At 41.5% G+C, this 17,698-nt stretch overlaps 1 protein-coding gene across 5 annotated transcripts in view; it reads right to left on the reverse strand.

Moving 5' to 3' along the window:
* Positions 1-17,698, reverse strand: part of TIAM1 (TIAM Rac1 associated GEF 1) — a 267,806-nt gene that overhangs the window by 145,313 nt on the left and 104,795 nt on the right. The window contains exon 1 of one of the 5 annotated variants that reach the window (XM_054047944.1): positions 5,919-5,990. The exons of the other annotated variants lie outside the window; for them this stretch is intronic. The gene's annotated coding sequence lies outside the window, so the exon portion shown is untranslated. Of the gene's footprint in view, positions 1-5,918; positions 5,991-17,698 lie in introns of those variants that run through there. 5 annotated transcript variants of the gene reach the window in all.

Here is a 17,698-nt window from a genome sequence, read left to right on the forward strand (position 1 = left end):
CAGAATGCTGGGAACAATTAAGAAAGGGATAGATAATAGGACAGAAAATAACACGTTGCCTATATATAAATCCATGGTATGCCCACATCGTGAATACTGTGTGCAGATGTGGTCGCCCCATCTCAAAAAAGATATATTGGAATTGGAAAAGGTTCAGAAAAGGGCAACTAAAATGATTAGGGGTATGGAATGGCTTCCGAATGAGGAGAGATTGATAAGACTGGGACTTTTCAGCTTGGAAGAGACGGCTAAGGGAAGATTTGATTGAGGTCTATACTGGGGTAGGCAACCTGTGATATGCATGCCAAAGGTGGCACGCAAGCTGATTTTCAGTGGCACTCACACTGCCCGGGTCCTGGCTACCGGTCCGAGGGGCTCTGCATTTTAATTTAATTTTAAATTAAGGTTCTTAAACATTTTAAAAACCCTATTTACTTTACATACAACAATAGTTTAGTTATATATTATAGACTTATAGAAAGAGACCTTCTAAAAACGTTAAAATGTATTACTGGCACACACAACCTTAAATTACAGTGAATAAATGAAGACTCGGCACACCACTTCTGAAAGATTGCTGACCCCTGGACTATACAATCATGACTGGTGTAGAGAAAGTAGATAAGGAAGTGTTGTTTACTACTTCTCATAACACAAGAACTAGGGGTCACCAAATAAAATTAATAGGCAGCAGGTTTAAAACAAATAAAAGGAAGTATTTCTTCAAACACACAGTCGACCTGTGGAACCTCCTTGCCAGAGGATGTTGTGAAGGCCAAGACCATAACAGGGTTCAAAAAAGAACTAAATGAATTTATGGAGGATAGGTCCATCAATGGCTATTAGCCAGAATGGGCAGGAATGATGTCCCTAGCCTCTGTTTGCCAGAAGCTGGGAATGAGCAACAGGGGATGAATCACTTGATGATTACCTGTTCTGTTCATTCCCTCTGGGGCACCTGGCATTGGTCACTGTCGGAAGACAGGATACTGGGCTAGATGGACCTTTGGTCTGACCCAGTATGGCCATTCTTATGTTCTTGTGTCAGTAACTGTAAAAAAACCTGTTTCCTGTTGAAGGGTGTTTGGACAGAGATATTAGTACTGAGAATACTGATGCTCCATAAATGTGCTCCATAAATACATCGTTAAACAGGTCTAATTCAGTACTTGTTATGCAAGAAAAACTCCCACTGATTTGAATGTACAAAACTGGGTCCACTAGTTCCAAATGGTTTGGAAAGAAAAACAATATTGCAAAGTAACTTCATGCTACAAATATTCCCTGACTCCTGCTTCTATAGAATCAAAGAACTGGAAGGGATCTCGAGAGGTCATCTAGTCCAGTCTCCTGCACTCAAAGCAGGACTAAGTATTATCTAGACCAGTGGTTCTCAAACTAGGGCCGCTGCTTGTTCAGGGAAAGCCCCTGGTGGGCCGGGCCAGTTTGTTTACCTGCCGCGTCCGCAGGTTCGGCTGATCGCGGCTCCCACTGACCGCGGTTCATCGCTCCAGGCCAATGGGGCTGCAGGAAGCGGCGTGGGCCAAGGGACATGCTGGCCGCCCTTTCTGCAGCCCCCATTGGCCTGGAGCGGCAAACAGCGGATCGGCCGAACCTGCGGACGCGCCAAGTAAACAAACCGGCCTGGCCCGCCAGGGGCTTTTCCTGAACAAGTGGCGGCCCTAGTTTGAGAACCACTGATCTAGACCATCCCTGACCGGGGTTTGTCCAACATGCTCTTAAAAATCTACAATGTTGGAGATTCTACAACCTCCTTAGGCAATTTATTCCAGTGCTTAACCACTCTGACAGTTAGGAAGTTTTTCCTAATGTACAACCTAAAGCGCCCTTGCTGCAATTTAAGCCCATTGCTTCTTGTCCTATCCTCACAGGTTAAAAAGAACAATTTTTCTCCCTCTTCCTTGTAACAACCTTTTATGTACTTGAAAACTGTTATGTCCCCTCTCAGTCTTCTCTCCTCCATACTAAACAAACCCATTTTTTTCCATCTTCCCTGATAGGTCATATTTTCTAGACCTTTAATCATTTTTGTTGCTCTTCTCTGGACTTTCTCCAATTTCTCCACATCTTTCAAAAATGTGGCGCCCAGAACTGGACACAATATTGCAGATGAGACCTAATCAGCGCAGAGTAGAGCGAAAGAATTACTTCTCGTGTCTTGCTTACAGTACTCCTTGTAATACATCCCAGAATGATATTTGCTTTTTTTGCAACAGCATTACACTGTTGACTCATATTTAGCTTGTGATCCACTATGACCCCCAGATGCCTTTCTGCAGTACTCCTTCCTAGGCAGTCATTTCCCATTTTGTATGTGTGCAACTGATTGTTCCTTCCTAAGTGGAGTACTTTGCATTTGTCCTTATTGAAATTCATCCTATTTATACAAACACTATACAAACACTCTATGCAGACATAATAGTTAGCATCCTCACTGTTGTCATTCAGTACTGCTCAGAGCTCTCTCCCACCAGCACAGAGCAGCTACACAGGATACCTTACAGCAGCGTAGCTGCAGCGGTACAGCTACGCCTGTGTAAGGTCCATAGTGTCAACATAGCCTTATTTTCCTAAAATGTACATAGTTATTAATACTGAGACAGCTCCACCAGTGGTGGCAAAGAAGGGAACACCAGCATATGCACGGCAATTTAAACACTCTGTCATTTAACCTACTCTTAGCAGGATTAGACAACACAATAGTTAAAATATTGGCGATCTTCTCTACACTAGGTTCCTACGCTGTGCTCCCATCTCTATCGAGAGCAATCATGGGAAATTTTAGGAGGAAAAAAAGGTAGTTTAGATACCCCCATCACACTATCTGAACATTCTATGTTACAAAAATGTAGATGGCACGCGTTCAAACTATGGTAAGGACCCAGCTAGACAAAGCCTTTGAAGGACAATGGTAGCATGGTTCTGCAGCATCCTTGGAAGACTATAAATTACACAACACAGATGACTATGTGATATGCATAGTGCTATAATGCCAGTTAGAATTTGGATCACTGATTGCTTTTTAATAACTTTTTATTTTAAAGCTACTCATGGCACTGTATATGGCTTTCATGTAAAGGAAAAAATACCAGAGCCTAAACAGGCTAAGGTTGTCTCTCATTCATGCATTATAAAGAATCTTAGTGAAAGCATAACTGGAAGTTTCTAAAAAAACAATTACATAAAAAGCACATTGTAATGAATCAATTCAATAAAGTTTTCCTACAAGGCTTTCAGTCCAACTACTATACATACGAATAATGGGAAGGTATTTTCGGTACATTTGCAAAGAGTTCTTTATGGAAGCTTCATGCACAGAAATAAAACAGCAACTTCCTCCTGATAGAAAAAGGAGATTTGTTATTTATTATAAAAGCTCACTGTTCCTAAAGTCTTTTGACACCATCCCACAGGGAAACAAAACAAGCAGCTAAGAACAAGCCTGCTGAGCTAGAGAAGAAAGATATTCATGTTTGTTTATGGTTCCATTAAAATTTGAGAGGTTGCAACCAATGCTAGCTATTCACCAGAAAGAGACACACATAGGAAATTCATTTTGGTTCTAGAAACCTGTAAGTCTTAAGTCCAATTTCTTAAGAACTGTGATTAAAATATAAATATGTATATGATTACAGTATTTTTTTCCTTTTCCCTCTGCTTTTGCACTGTCTGCAGCACAGCTGCGTTAATCCCGTTTTCAATGCTCTATATTTTGACCTCCTTAACAACCCCATGGTAGGATGTTAAAACACTCTAATCTATAAATAATTTATTCCTCTCATCTAGCAATGGATTATTGTTCCATAAAACTCACTAAAACATGCCACACAGTCTGTAGTTAAGTTTAACAAAATAATATAAAGAGACACATTTTAATAGAGACAAAATTATTAAGAGCTGCACCATTTGCTGTTAAATGTTTTACTGATGGACCCTGAGATTTATTTTTACATTTGACTTTTTACTCTTTTTTTTTTTTAAATAAACTGGTATTTCATTCTGAGAGTCCCTCTTTTACCAGAGGTCTATTTTTCTTGCATTATTAGTTCTCATAGCACAGTAAAGAACCAATACAGACTAATCAGCCAAGGACACTAATAAAAGGAGACTAATAAAAGGCCCTCAGTTGTGAGGTGTTGAGTGTTCTCCACACATCAGGGCACATGACTGCTCAGAGGAGTAAGCATTATGGGCCTGATCCTGCTCCCATCAAAGCCAATGGCAAAATTCCCATTTTACTTCAATACTGCACCATTGAGACTTACATGCCTGATCCTGCCCCCATTGAAGGCAATGGAAACTTTATGATTGATATAAATGGGCAAAAAGATCAAGCCTCATGCCAGACAGCAAGTGCTTGCAGGATCCAGCTCTAGATCAGTGGCATACAAGATTTTTTACACCAGCCATTCAGAAAAATAAAGCTTTTCCTCCCCAAATCAAGATTTTCAACTTATAACAGATGTGCAGCCTTTAAAGAATACACTTTAATTAGCAACTGTAACTAAGCAAGCCACACTTTTGCTTTGGGTTTCTTAGCATGATTTACCATGATTAGCATAGCAATTTTCTACGAATTTTCATAAAGGGCTGATCAGTTTTAGTTCAAAATGGATTGAAAAAATACCAGTATAAACTGCTCCCACAGTTCAAAAATGCTAATTGCATGTGAAAGTTTAAATCAACCCTGCAATGGGAAAATAATGTCAAAAATTAATAGCTGCCTTGACAACGGGTTTCTGGTGTATTAAATGAAATGACAAAAGTGATATATTTAAAGCAGCTACAGTGTGACTTACCGCTACCAAAAAAATGTGTGCTTTGTCTGCATGAGGAAAATTACCCATTGCTGACAAAGAGTGCATCTGAACCAGTTCTGAATCCAGTTTAGCTGCAAGATAGTCCATGTCCATCAGCAGTTCAGAAACGATAGTTGACGTTTCTGAAACAGTGCAGGACAAGGTGGTTCTGGTTTAGGCTTGTGTCGAATCCTTTTTCACACATGTTCAGTTGCATCCACTGCTGACACCCACTGTCAGCAAAGGGTAGCTTCTGAATGCTTTTCTAGACAACCTTTGATAAGTTTGGTTTCTATTCATAATTACTCAGGGGGCAGAGTTCTGTACTCATACGTCTGTCCTCAAAAAACAGAATTAAGCACTTTCCATTTAAAAACAGTAACTGAGATATAAGATCACCCTGTAAGTAACAATGGAAATAACCAGAAAAAGGAGCATCTCAGCATGGAAGAGCTTTCAGTAGCCCTGGTTTCTGCAATATTATGAAATGTTATACAAGAGAGACCTCATCAAATCTAAGCTCTTTTGCTTTCTTTAAAAGTACTGAAGTACTGCCCTTCAAATGCTCACGTTTTCAGTGCCGTGCAGAATCTAACAGGGCTTTATTCAAGTTGAAACCTTTCACAAGGTTCATTTTAAACAATTAAAGAGCATGGCAACCTGTAATTACTGAAAATAAAGCCAGACTGCTGGGGAAAGGACGCATCTTTAATAAGTAACATGATACTACATTTTCTCTGTTAGGGAATTTAGCTATCAAATACCTAACTTCCATTAAATTAATTTGGTTTTAAAAAGTCTAAAAAAATTTTTTAAGTATGTATGTACTGCTTCTGCTATTGCCTTAGAGAGCAGCACTAAACCCTTTGAAAATGAAAAGGTAGCACTCAAAGCACTTATTTAGCATGAATTAGCAAAACCTCTCTCTGCCTGTGAAAAGAGATAGACTTACAGAGGCAAGAGGTTCCAGTACACATGGCATTTTAGACAACAATACTACACTTTGCAAAGGTGTTTCCATAGTCTGAATTTCACTGCTGTAATTTCTATCACCTATCAGAAAAATTAAAGCAAGAAGTTTTTTTTAAAGTAACTTACCATTCATCAATAGTTCAAACATTTTCTCCTGTTGTGTTTCACAAGCTCTTACAGCCCGTAACAGAAATGAGGAAGCGTCAGTGTTTCATTCCGCTTCTGGCTCAGACAGTGGGTGTAACTTGTTAAGTTTCATGCCAAGATGAGATGGGTCAACTGGGTGTGTTTGAAACCTTGGTTTTCGCCTCCCCTCTTCCCCCTCCCACCCAAGTTTAATGCTCCATTTGGTATTCTTCACACAAACAACTCTGGCTGGTGGGAACTTCTGTCATTCAATGTCTCAACCCCCTGTGGCTCCTCAGATCTAAATTCCTGCAGACACCTCTGCAGGGTGCTTTTAATTCACAAGAGTAAAACAATGTGAGAATAGCCAATAATTGAAATATCAAATCTACTGTTACAACATAGTAGACTTTCAGAGTGACTTATTAACATCTGAAATGGCAGCTTGGCTACTTTGTGCCTTGTCAGAGTCTCTCCACATATAGTAAAATAGGTGCAGTGCATCAAATTCATCCCTGGTGTAACCGCAATTTGTCTTTCACCAGGGCTGAATTTGATTGTCATTAGCTTTATACTGCTCGAGTCAATGTTTTCTTTCTTTCTTTCACGTTTTCAGGAAAGCATGTGCTAATGAGACATAAGTCAAGAAGATTAGACACATTCTGACCTATTCTGCATTTCTTAATGGACTCTGTACTCTGATGGAGAATGCTATATGACATGTAAATAGTGCTTTCCATCTTGAAAGCTCCCAAAATATTATACATTTAGGCCAGTGGTTCTCAACCTGCATCCTGTGGTCTGCTTGCAGCCCATCAGCACACAGCTGCGGCCCAAGTGACATCATCAGGACCATACAGGTAGTATTGGATGCGGGCTGCAGTCCACAATGGTAAATAGGTTGAGAACCACTGATTTTGGCTCTGATCCTAAAAACACTTAAGCACATAATTATGAGACTATTCTGATTTGTAAAGTTGCTCGTGTGTAAGTGCTTGTAAGATCAGCACCTTAAACTGGTACACAGCAATTACCTTACTGACCACTGAAATGCAGCCACCTCTGAGATAAAATGCAACAACTGTCTAACAGTGAACAGAAACACTACATAACATAAATATTAAAGACAAGATGTAAACAGCTTATCCATCTGAAACAGAGGGGAAATTTAGGAAAGCAAATTTATAGAAAATCCTCCAGAATCTAATTTTAAGTATTGCTGTTCCGGAGAAATTTCAAAACAAAACCCACCAATAACTGTTGTTTATCTACCACCCTGCACGCACTATTTTGATTCTTCACACATCCATATAGCAGAGCAAATGATGAAAATGATTTTTTCAGAACTAAACTGACATCATGGATAATATTTTGACAGGTGAAGAGCTATAAAATTAGTTAATTAATGGATTAATATTTATATCTTTGTACACTACTTTGAACCTACTGAGCTAAGTACTTTCTTGTTATTGTGTTTCTTTGTGACTCAAATCTATGTTTACCAACTGCAAAAAATGAAAAAATGATTAAGGACAAGTTATTGTTTGTTTCTAGTTGGGCATTGTAAGTAATGGAGAATAATAAAACAAAATCTGTCATTAAAATGAGTTAAAATGCACTTTCAGTGTTGTTTTTCCTTGCTGAACTGATATTGATTAAATTGCTCAACACTTTTTCTTCTAGATTACAGTGGAAAATGATTAAACAATTATCACTTTGCCTTCTGAATATGGATGTTTGAAACGAAGCAAGTACAGTATACTTTTAGTCCTCTTTGAGAAAGGTCTCAAATCAGTTGTATGGATAATGTTTGAATCAGTGTGACAGATTTAACCATCAGAATGTCCCTCTTTCTTGCTTAATAACTTTGGTGCGAAGTCTCCTTAATGTATACAGGACAAAACACCCCACAATCATGTTTGGTTCACCAAGCAACAGCATACTAGTTACAAGGTAACCAAAAATCCCCTCAAAGAACCAGTGTTTTCCCTAGAACTTCTATTAGACAGAGTCTAGTAAGAGTGCTGCTTAACACCATCAGATAACTGAATCTAAATTAAACGAACATTTTGTAGCACAATCCTAGAATGTACTTACAAATTAGGCTATTTATTGATACAATTTGAAATCAATAACTCACTGCAGGTAGTCATTGCAGATATAAATATTTATATTCAGGATGGACTAAAACGGTGGTGGGCAACCTGCAGCCCACATGGGCTGCACGCGACCCATCAGGGTACTCCCGCTGGCGGGGTGCGAAACAGTTTGTTTACATTAACATGGCTGCCCACAGCTCCCAGTGGCCACGGTTCGCCATTCCCGGACAATGGGAGCTGCAGGAAGCGGTGGCCAGGAGAGCAACTGGGAGCAGCAGACTGCTGTGCCAATGTAAACAAACTGTCTCACAGCCTGCCAGTAGATTACCCTGATGGGCCGCGTGCAGCCCAAGGGTTGCCCACCACTGGACTAAAATCTCACTGTGATCACTAAATTATCGATCCTCAAAGGCACGAAACTAGCCCTGGACTGTCCTTGAAGGAGCACAAGTAGCATGACTCTGAATGTTCTGCATAAACTTTGGCATTCAGTAGAATACTGCATGACTCCAGCTTATAACGTGACCCTTTGGAAGCAGATATTTTGAGTGTTATAACTAGGTGCAATAGGAAGTTACAAATAATTTTAATGTCGATCTGTGTAGGAAATGCTGTATCAGAAATGTGTAATAACAAAAGGGGTATTCCAGTTCTGGACTTCTATGAGGCATCTCAGTCATGCCTCAGTAGAAGTTCTGTCATATGGGTAGAAGTCCAATGGGGATCTAGGTGAGATTAATAAATTCACTTCAGATGTAAGTTTAACCATAGTTGTAAACAAGTCTCAAGGAGGGAAGCTGATGCATTTATCCAAAAGCACCATGCAATAATGCAATAATATTATTGTTAATACTTATGCTTTTTAGTAGATTATCTGTAACAAGTGGAGACTGCACTGCTATTTAAGAAGAGGCTTTATTTGCAGAAGCATTGTATGTCTTGTTTTGAGTCAAGACAGTATCATCATTACTGTTTTTTGTAAACCAGCTCTGTGCATAAGTTTGTGGGTCAGGTTTTCAATAAGGTTATGTGCACAACTGTGCATGCAAAATGCACACCTAATTTGCATGTGCTACTATCAGGAATGGGTATGCAAATTGAGTAAATCTGTAAATGGTCAGTTTGGGGCAAATTCAGACATTAAATGCATGTATAATTTTGCACCTAAATACTTTAAAAATCAGATGTCAGTTATGCCTACTCACTCTCAGATGTCACCAGGCTTCCATGCTTATTAGATCTTTTCAATGGTTAGGATTTGATGCCCCCTTTTGACAGGAGGAATGAATCCAAAAATCATGGCCGAATATAGAAGACACCCTTTCTAATCCATTGGGGGATAAGGGGAGGGGAGAGAGAAAGAAAAAAACAAACAAACCTGGGCACTAGCATCAGCTTAAGTGAAAAACAGAAAATGAGCAAGACTAATAGAGAATATTAGTGGATCAGTCACAGGACACAAATTAGAGGAAGAATGGGAGAAAGCCATCAGCTAGATTGACTGACTCCTGCAGAATTTTTAAATTACTGTAACTAACACACTCCTTGCAAATGAGCAGGTTTGGCAAGTTGAGAGTGATTCAGGAGATGACAGGGACTGTTTTTAATTCTCTTCGGGTTCACCAGGACACAGCAAGTATTTGAAGCTAGGATTACAGGAGAAGTGTGGATATACAGATGCTAACAGCCCAGAATGAGCCACTGAATCCAGAACTATATGTTACTTTGGGATTTTACTTACCAATGTCAGAGTAGTTTAACTAAAATGCAGACATTAATGTTTATACACACACACACACAGGTTCACAGACACAAAGCAATTACATATTATAGTCCTAAAGCAGAAACATTTGCACTGATGACAACAGATTGAAAGTGATTGTTTAACCTTTATCTTAAGTAGTTTTCAACTCTAAAAAGATTAAACAAGACACACCTTTTCACTTGAAGCGCTCTGTTAATTTGCATTCTGTCACAACAATTTGCGACATCTTATCCTACTGGCCTGCTGTTAGCTAAGTAATGAAATCCTTGGCTTACCCAAGATTCCTATAAAAATATTAACGATCAGAAGTTCCCCTATAACTGCCTCTTTCAGAAAGCTTCAGACAACAAAAAAATACAATGTAAGTCATATGTCAATTTGACCTTTGGTTAAGTTTAAATTAGTGGAGAAGAAAGCAGTGATTTAACCTTTCTATGGTGACCTATGATATTAAAGCAAAAGCAGCAAATAATAAAGAAAAGCCAGGCATCTGAAGAGGGAGAACTGGAAAAGCCACAGATGCAATCATATAACCTAGATACGTTTTATGCTGATTCAGAACTTAATCTTATTTGGCAAAGGCAGAGCCCAATTGTGATTGATGAGGGGAAATACAAAATCTTTTTCTCCTTGTTTCAGAGTAGCAGCCGTGTTAGTCTGTATCCGCAAAAAGAACAGGAGTACTTGTGGCACCTTAGAGACTAACAAATTTATTAGAGCATAAGCTTTCGTGGACTACAGCCCACTTCTCCTTGGTCATGCACTTTAGGCCTGGCTGTTGCTAACCTTCCTCTTTCCTGAGATTTTTTGCTGCAAAATGTCCCTTCAGTTAAGTCTGACTATGGTAGGTGATTCATATGGATGACATGTTATGATCTGACCATGTTCCAAGAGAATAAGTGACGCATACCAGCAGAGGAAGGCTCGCAGAAGCTGACTGACAACACCCTTGCAGTTAGCCCTTCAAGGCAAAACCATGGCCTGTCAGTTCATGTCTGCCTCCTTTCAGAGAACAGGCTTTTCCAGGCTCTGAATCATGCTATTGTCAACCAGCTAAGCAGAGACACTCTGATACACGCCTTGATATGGGTTTGTTATGGCACACATATAAGCAAGCAAGCATTTAAACTTTTACTTTTTTCTTTGCCACATAAGTACTTCGACACGGGTGATATATGCTATGTTTTACAACCCTGGGGTATGTCTCCCTGCACAACAGTGTATTTACATGGTGTTGAGAAAAGGATGGTCTTGTAGTTAAGGCACTGGGCTGGGCTCAGGCAATCTATGTTTGGTTCCCCACTCTACCGCACACTTCATATGTGACCTTGGGCACATCACTAATGGACAGATTTTCAAAACAGCTCAGAGCCTAGTAGCTTCCATTGAGAACATTTGGGTGTTAAGCTCATGTGAAAATCTGACCGTCCTTTCTCCGTGGTTAGGTCCACCATCTGTAAAATGGAGATAATACTTCAACTGATTTCTTTATTCCAATTGTAACTTCTTAGGGGCAAGGACTGTCTCTTACCATATATTTGAACAGACCTAGCACAATGGGGCTCCAGCCTCCAGATGTTGCCACCATGCAAATAAAAAACTTCAGATTTTGTTTGACATTATTTAAACTCCTGCTGGTGTACTGTTTCATTCTCATAGACTATTTCCATAAAGGACACTCAGGTACCATGTTGATGAACACCGGATTCATTTATAGAATATTTATTTATATAATGGATTTATACAGATCTTGCCATGTTCAAAGCACTGTGCAGGCATTAACTAACAGAATTTCAGTATTTTTCTACAACGAATAACTGATCTATAAGCAACTCTAGCAGGACATAACCAGCTCTTATAGTTACATCCCATGTTTCTCTTGGTCAGATCGGTGTCATGAACCCCAAATTCACAATCTGTGGCAGATAGTTTTTCTTCTAGCACAAAATCATTGCAGTACAAGACATGGTCTCCTCTAATCACCACTCCTTTGTTGTTTCACTTTTCCCTTTCTCAGTGGCTTTGGTGTCTGTTGACAGAATCTAGATCACATATCTAGAGAGCAACTCTTGGGTTGTTAACAAAAGTATTATAATTTGATAAAAAAAGATACCAAGAATACCAAGTATTGTCTGTCTCCCCATCCTCTTATGTTGCCTCTTAAATAACTGGTCTCTCCTTTCACCTCCTTTGGTCCAACGTGAACCAAATACCATTTATGGAATAAACCCCCTCAATATTTTCCTTATGCATCAACAACTGGCAAAGAACCGGAGAGGAATTGGCACGCTTTTCTAAACACCCAGATGCACTCAGGGATTCTAACAAGTGGATTTACCTTCAAAAGGACAAAATCTCAAATGTGGCTTTGTCCATGACAGGCTGTGGAACAAACTACCAATAATTTCCTCATTTGTGAAAGTGGCAATGATGGCCTCCACTCAAACACAAGCCAGAACCGAGCACTGAGAAGATTCACTTATCAACCCTAATTAACGTCACTGGCTTGTCACACCCTGAACACCCGCTAATTAACTTGCATGAGTTATCATCATCATCATGTTTCCATTACACCTCTGGCGTTTAGGCCAGTGAAGCTCCTCCACTCATGTCTGTTTCTGGCAAGTCTTTCAATGGTTCCCCAGCTGTGCCCCAGGTTTTTCAGCTCAGCTTCCACACCAGACTCCTTGTAGCTCTTGGCCATGTTGTTTTCGGGCAGCCTCATTTTTGCTTGCCTTCAGGTGTCCATCTCATTGCTATTCTGGTGATGGAATCAGTTTCCATCCGAAGCACATGGCCAATCCATCTCCAACGCCTCCTGCTAATGATGGTGCTCAGATCCTCTTGGCTGCACTGTGTGAATAGATCTTGGTTTGAAATTGTTCTGGGCCAAAAGATACGGAGGATTTTTCTGAGGCAGGTTGTATGGAATGAATGAGTTAACCCACTGTTAAAATGACATCACTTTGGTCAAAAATATGGCTGGGTGTAACTCTTAGTACAATGACTCATTTGGGATCAAGTCATTCTCTTCCGTGCATATCGAGTTAAGATATAAAGGGTGTTAAACTTCACTTAATAGTGCTAAATAGGCCACACATTTCCAACTCTATCGTGGGGGGAGGGGGGAGTTAAGAAAGTCAAATTACTTAAGGACACCTGTTGCTCAATAACTGAAACAACTAAGCCTCCCCTCAACAAAATGCTATTTACCAACTTCGCACCAATTGACCATCTGCCTTTTTTAACGAGTTCAAGAGACTAAATTTCCCCATGGTTTAGGTTACAGAGCGGAGGCTAAGTGGTTAGAATTTCTGGTAGGGTTAGCATATGAGAACGCTGTGTTCTTTTGTCACTTTCTACACTAATAAGTGTATGGCTTGGGATACAGCACAGGTGTATAGTTGCTGTGAAGGCATACCCAGAGAAACACAGAGTTTAAGGCCAGAAGGGACCACCAGTTCATCTAGTCTGACCTTCTGTATATCACGTCACCAACACCACCAAGCACCCGCACACCAAATGAGACTAAAGCATTACAGCCCACAGGAGACCTGATTATTATGCGCCACAGACACAGAACAGGAGGGACAGAGTGCACCAGTGCCCTAGGTAAGTGAGATATACCCAGATAATCCTGGCAAGCAACCCACACTCTCACACTGCAGAGGAAGGCAAAAAATCCTCAAGGTCACTGCCAATCTGGGGGAAAATTCCTTTCTGATCCCACATATGGCCATCAGTTAGACCCTGAGCATGTGATAGAGAACGAGCCAGCCAAGCACCCGAGAGAGAGACTGCTCGGTGCCACTCAGTGCTCTGGCCCACCACATCCAATGACCCATTTCCAGCCCTGGCCATCCCTGATGCTTCAGAGGAAGGAGATAAAAAAAGACCCTTAAAAAATACATTGCAGGGGATTCCTTCCTGACTCCAGATGGTGGTAGGCTGAAAACATCTGAAGCATGAGTTTTCAGGAAAATAAAACATAAACTAGAAGTTAGCCCCATGAATGCAGAGAGCTGCCTCTTTTATCACACACAACCCTGACATACAATTGCACACAAATTTGTCCAGATCTCTCTTAAAACTATATTAAGTTGATTGCCCCCACGACTCCTATTGGGAGGCTGCTCCAGAACCCAACTTCTTCTAATTTCCAGCCTGAATTTGTTCATGGCCAGTTTATATCTGTCTGTTCTTGTGTCAATACTGTCCTTTAGTTTATACAGCTCTTCAGCCTCCCTGGTATTTAAACTCCACCCCTACCCCCAATGCATTTATAGGGAGCAATCATATCCCCTCACAGCCTTCTTTTCGCTAGACTAAACAAGCCAAGCTCTTCCAGTCTCCACTCATAAAATAGAGTCTCCTCCGCTCCCCTGAATATCCTAGCAGCTCTTCTCTGCACATGTTCCAGTTTGATTTCATTTTTATTGAACATGGCTGACCAGAATTATACACATTATTCCAAATGAGGTCTTACTAGTGCCTTATACGATGGCATTAATACCTCTCTATCGCTATGTCTGGCCTCATTCATCCTAGGATCACATTTGCCTTTTCCACAGATGTGTCATACTAGTAGCTCATAGTCATCCTGTGATGGACCCACACACCCAGGTCTCTCTCCTCCTACCACTTCCAACTGATGAGTACTCAGCTTGTAGCAGAAATTCTTCCTATTAGACCCTAGATGCATTGACCTTGTACTTTGTACTATTGAATTTCATCTAATTTCTACCATGCCAGTCTCCAAGGTCATCCAGATCTTCCTGTGTAATATTGCGATCCTCCTCTGTACTTATGGTGCCTCCCAACTTTGTATCATCAGCACATTTCATTAGCCCTCTCCTGCTTTTTGTACCAAGGTCATTAATAAAAATATTGATTAAGAATGGTCCCAAGACCCATCCTTGAGCAACTCCATTAGTAGCTTCCCTCAGCTCTAATAATTCTCCTTTCAGCACCACCTGTTGCCTTCTCCCTTTTAACCAATTCTTTATCCCTCTTATAACGCTGATCCTCATCTTCCATTTATCTAATAATTTCTTATATGGTACCATGTCAAATGCTTTACTGAAGTCCTAGTATATTTGATATACTGCACTTCCCTTATTTATCAAATCAGGTATTTTCTCAAAGAAGGAAATAAGGTAATCTGACATGATACCTTTGGTAAGCCCATGTTGCGTTACATCCCCTTTACCATTTACCTCTATGAATTTAATTGTTCTTTCCTTGCCAATTTGGTCTAAAGCCTTGCATACTACTGAGGTCAGACTAACAGGTCTGTAATTGCCCAGATGATATTCTCCCCACCCCCCCTTTCTTAAATATAGGTCCAACATTAGCTATTCTCCAGTCATATGGTACTACCCCCAAATAGATAGATTTTCAACAACATTATTGCCAGTTCTTTCAGTATTCTGGGATGGAAATTATCCGGTCCCCCCGAGCTCAGGGCATTACGTTCTAAGTTTCTCTTCCACCTCAGATGTGGTAATTTCCATTTCTAGACACTCATTTCCATCAGCGTACCTGTCTTCATGCATATGTTCCATAGCATCATCATTACTAAAAACCAAGGCAAAGTACTCATTTAATTTTTGGGCCATATCTAGATTATCTTTAATCTTTTCCCCCTCCACAGCTGCAAAGTGGCCCAACCTCACCTTTCCTTATTCTCTTTTTATTTATATAACTAAAAAAAAAACCCTCATTATTTATTTAATTTCCTTGGCAAGAGCTAGTAATGCAGCTAGGAATTCCTTAAGTCCATGTTTATTGTGTTTCACTAGTCACAGTATTCTTTCCTTACTGTACATCATAGCAGGTAATAAAGTGCTGCAGGCCAAATTATGCCATCACTTAAACCTGGCAAGCCATTAATCCTTCAGCTGACACCCACAGTAACACCTGTGCAATCCTACTAGTCTCTAGCAAGATGGCAGAGATGTCACGGAGGACATCACTGAAGGCAAAGAGTTTGGCTTGCAGCAGCCTTGTGCTCAGTGAAGATCTGAGAGAAGGAAAGAATCATAGAAGATTAGGGTTGGAAGAGACCTCAGGAGGTCATCTAGTCCAACCCCCTGCTCAAAGCAGGACCAACACCAACTAAATCTATTAGAGCCTAGGCTGAGTTTTCAGGGTTGAAAGTCTTTTGTTTTTTAAGACTCCTCTTAACTTGTAAACTAGACATATTTTTTTCTCAAGAAGTCATCACATATAAACTAGACCAGTGGTCACCAACTGGCTGATCGTGTTCGACTGGTAGATCCTGGAGCCTCTGCCAGTCAATCATGATCTCTGGCCGCTAAAAGTCCAGTGGCGCAGCGAGGCTAAGGCTCACTGCCTGCCTGCTCTGGCCCCACATCACTCCTGGAAGCAGCTGGCATGTCTCTGTGGCGGCCCGGGGTGGTGGGGGGTGGGGTGAGGAGGGGGCAGGTGGCTCTGTGCTCTGCCGCTGCCCCACCCCTCCCCAGAGCCATCTCCGCAGCTCCCATTGACCAGGAACTACGGCCAATGGGAGCTGCGGGGGTGGCGCTTGTGGCTCCGGAGGGGTGGGGACAGCGCCTGCAAGCGCTGCCCCCGCAGTTCCCAATGGCCACAGTTCGGCACTGGGGGGTGGGGGCGGCAGCAGCGCGCAGAGCTGCCTGGCCCCCCCACAGGGGCTGCAGAGACATGCCAGCTGCTTCCGGGAGTGGCATGGGGCCAGGGCAGGCAACCAGCCTGCCTTAGCCCCGCTGTGCCACCAACCAGGAGCCACCTGTGGTAAGTACCTCCTGGCCGGAGTCTGCACCTCACACCCCCTCCTGAACCCAAACCCTCTGCCTCAGCCCAGAGCCCCCTCCTGCACCCAAACTCCCACCCAGACCCCGTACCCTCTCACGCACTGCAACCCCCTACCCCAGCCCTTCCCACCCAAACTCCTTCCCAGAGCTTGCATCCCTCACCCCTTCCTGCACCCCAAACCCCTGCCCCAAGCTCAGCCCAGAGCCCCCTCCCAAACTCCGAACCCCTCGGCCCCAGCCCAGGGCCCACACCCCCTCTTGCACTCCAATTCCCTGCCCCAGCCCAATGAAAGTGAGTGGGGGTGGGGGAGAGCGAGTGACAGAGGGAGGGGGGAATGGAGTGAGTGGGGCGGGGCAAGTCCTGGGTTGATCTTAAATTCAAAAAGTGATCTTGTGCATAAAAAGGTTGGAGACCATTATACTATACTGATACCCAGTGCTTACAACTGCACTGCAAAGGACAGCTGAAAGGTATCTGATTAGGTTTAGGGAGTGGTGACTGGCATTGAGCTGGAATGCTTTCCTGCTTAATTCAATTTCTCCTACCAAATAAACAAGACAAATCTGTATATGAAATAGCAATGGGGTAAGTAAGATTACTTTTAAAATCTGTGTTCTATTGTGTCCCTGGTTTCTTATAGTTGTTTCATTTATTTTGTAATTATGAGCCATGGAAAACTAAGGCCCTGATCCTGCAAATGCTCTGCACATTTTTAACTTTACACATAAACAATCCCATTGGCATCAATCAGATTACATGCATGTGCAAAGTTAAAACACATGCATAAGGGTCTGCAGGACTGAGAGCTTTCCACGTAGCCCCTTTAGTCACCAGGTTCTTAGGAAACATCTACAGTAACTAATCTCTCTCTCTCTCTCTCTCTCTCACACACACACACACACACACTCAGCCAATTTGAGTTTCTAGACTTTGGCAACAACTGCACAATAATATATATCCTCCAGGATGCACGTATCTAATGAATATGTACAGCTGTTACAATCATGTGGTCCAGCAAATGGGGAAGCTTGTGGTCAGCTACATTGCACAAGAACTACAGATGAACTGACTCACCAATAGCAACCCACAAATATTACCAACACCACTTACAACCGTAACAC

The sequence above is a fragment of the Malaclemys terrapin genome, chromosome 1, assembly GCF_027887155.1.
Source record: "Malaclemys terrapin pileata isolate rMalTer1 chromosome 1, rMalTer1.hap1, whole genome shotgun sequence".
Classification (NCBI taxonomy): domain Eukaryota; kingdom Metazoa; phylum Chordata; order Testudines; family Emydidae; genus Malaclemys; species Malaclemys terrapin.